This window comes from Malania oleifera, chromosome 4 (assembly GCF_029873635.1).
Source record: "Malania oleifera isolate guangnan ecotype guangnan chromosome 4, ASM2987363v1, whole genome shotgun sequence".
NCBI lineage: Eukaryota > Viridiplantae > Streptophyta > Magnoliopsida > Santalales > Ximeniaceae > Malania > Malania oleifera.
The window spans coordinates 59,302,276-59,305,266 of record NC_080420.1 but is presented as its reverse complement, the minus strand read 5'-3'; the positions used below and the strand labels follow the sequence as shown (position 1 = coordinate 59,305,266).

The 2,991-nt window shown below is 40.8% G+C and overlaps 1 non-coding gene across 1 annotated transcript; it reads right to left on the bottom strand.

The window, feature by feature from the left end:
- Positions 1 to 280: 280 nt before the first annotated feature.
- LOC131154650 (small nucleolar RNA R71) lies at positions 281 to 386 on the bottom strand. The gene has a single exon (XR_009136566.1). It is a non-coding gene; the product is annotated as a small nucleolar RNA R71 (small nucleolar RNA).
- Positions 387 to 2,991: the final 2,605 nt, after the last annotated feature.

Here is a 2,991-nt window from a genome sequence, read left to right as displayed (position 1 = left end):
ACAATTCGAGATTAAGACTTTGATCATCTCGATGTTGGCCACCTTTTATGGGAACTCCACAAAAAGTCCTTATCAGCATCTAGATGAGTTCTTGGAGATTTGTTCCACCATTTGAATACCTAATTTTAGTGATGATGCTCTTCATCATAGTCTTTTTCCATTATCTCTAAAGGATAAGGCCAAATACTAGCTGACATCTTTGAACCAAACTTGGTGGCCAACTGAGCCACCATGCAGCATGAATTTCTGAAAAAATAATGCCCAATTGGGAAGACAAACCAGCTTCGAAGAACCATCACAAGCTTCTCAAAAATGGATGGGGAACTCTTTTTTGAGACTTGGGAATGCTTTAGGGACCTACTCCGTAAATGCCCACATCATCAGGTCCCTAAGTGGCAATTAATTCAAACCTTTTATAAAGGGCTACCTAAGAGAGATATGTCAATGTTTGATGCATTATGCAGAGGTACTTTCTTCACTAAGTATGAGAATAAACCTTGGGTTCACTTTGAGAACCTAGCTAAGAATTCCCAATAGCATAGGGTTGCTACTTGTAGACCCCCCAATCCATCCACATCCAAACCTAAGAGAGTTTACTAGTTGGTTGTGAGCTATGACCTAGGCCTTACCCTGCACTCCATATCCCAAAAGCTTGATTAGTTCTTGTCTTTACAATAGCAACTGCGATCAATGTCTTGTGTAGAAGTATGTGTAATTTGTTCTGACCCTACACATACATGCTATAATTGCCCCCACACGCCTTCCCAACCTGAGCTTGTACAGGAGGAAGTGAAGGCCACCCACAATTGGTATGATCAGCCGTCAAATGACCCCTACTCAAATACCTACAACCCTGGGTGGAAACAACCTTTTAACTTCTCCTGGAGGCCGCAAGCTCCGGGTTTTCAAGCCTAGGGGCCTCAAAAAAACGCTATTGCTTCACTCCCTCGCCCATATCAAAATTTTCAAAATCCTCCCATTATGGCCCATAGACACACATCGTTTCAATGTTCATCTCCTCAACAACCCAAATAAGATTCTTTTTAGGAGACGGTGTTGAAAACTATACAAGGCATTGAAGTCGATCGCCAAATAAATCAAAAATTACTCCATTCTCACTTTCAATCCATAGCTAAGTTGGAAACCACTATGGGACAACTAACTAAGTCATTGGGTAGAAGAGATGAAGGCAAGTTGCCAAGCTAGCCTCAAGCAATACCTAAGGGTCAAAACAGAGTAGAGTGTGAGACCACAATAGAACCTTCATCGTATAAAGCACATGCCCAGGCTATAACCACTCTTAGAAGTGGTAAGGAGATAAACAATAGTGTCGAGGAGAAAACAAGTCAAGAAAAAGGTATAGAGAAAAAGAGGGATGAGCCTATACAAGAATTAGGAGCCCCCTTTTCTCATAATTTGGAAACGAACACCAAATCACCCAACTTTTCAAAGTATGAAACACTTCCCTATCGTATTTCGGCAGCTCTTTATCCTAGCTCTCAAGGTACCCTTTAAATCTAAGAAGAAGACCACTACTGAATCCATCATGGACACATTTAGGCAAGTTAAGGTCAACATCCCTCTTTTAGATTCAACAAAAAAAAAAATACTTGCATACGCTAAATTCCTCGAGGACCTATGCATGCAAAAGCGAAGATCAAGGGTGCATATGAACAAGCAAGTTAGAATGAGCATGCAAGCTCAATCCTTTTAGGTCACCACCCTTCGAAGCTAAAAGACCCTAGTGCTCCAACTATTTCATGTGTAATCGGATATTACATAATTGATAGGGCTCTCTTGGACATAGGAGCAAACGTGAACCTTCTACCATACTCAATTTTCAAGAAATTTAATTTAGGAGAGCTGAAGCCCACCCCGGTAACACTGAGTTTTGCTTATCGATTGGTGAAAAGACCCCGGGGTGTAATAAAGGACATCTTAGTTAAGGTTTAAGAGTTTAACTATCCTGTTGACTTCATAGTCGTGGATATGGAACCCTCCAACCCAACTAAGGACCAGATCCCTGTCCTATTAGGACGACCCTTTTTTTGCCATGACCAATTCCTGTATTCAATGTAGGTCAGGGATTATGGATGCGTCCTTTGGTAATATGCAGCTCCAGCTGAACATATTCCATACATCTCAACATCCACCTAAAAATGTCCAAGCAGTTAATGTTGATATGATTGATGAATGTGTGGAGGACATGGTTTCATCAATTTTATGGAGAAACCCTTTAGAGGAGATTCTTTAGCCCAAGAGCGACCCTCTCTCCGATTTTGATGACCCATATGAATAGATTCTCTCAATTCGTGATACAATCTTCGGTTTGGAGGGAAAAATTTAGGTAAATACACCATGGTTCAAAGAGGAAGTGCGGGATGACATGTTTGTTATTGAACCAGGATGAGTTCAATATGTGCTTTCGATATGCCTATCTGAAGACGTTGAACTTAGCACTACCAAGAGGCAACCTAGAGATTTTTGTGGGTCTATTCTTTTCATGATAAGTCCTTAAGGTGTACATAGTAGTATTAAAGTCTTTAGGAAAAAGTTTCAGTTAAGTCTAGGGTGCTTTTCAGGCACGACCAATACACTCAAAGGCTACCTAGTTGTAACTTGGAAAGGTCTCTGAGCTTTCAAAATACCGATAGGGTCGACTAGGCAACTAACCAGTACTGAATCTTGTATGACCTGGTTGGGAATATAAAGCGACAGTTAAAAAACCCATCTTCCCTCACGATCTTCCATTTTCGAACCTCCTTCTCTCGAAGTCATACCTTGTCGCACACACTCTGTCCATGTCGCCTAAGCTTTTTCCATCCTCCCTGACCCCGACAGAATGCTGGTGACCACTTCAGTGAATTTTGGCCTGGTTGCAAGCTTAAAGTATAACTGTAATATCTGAGTTTTCTAATTTTTCATACTTCTAGTATCATACTATATCTTCTGATATTCTGTTAATCTGTATACATATACATAACTGTGATG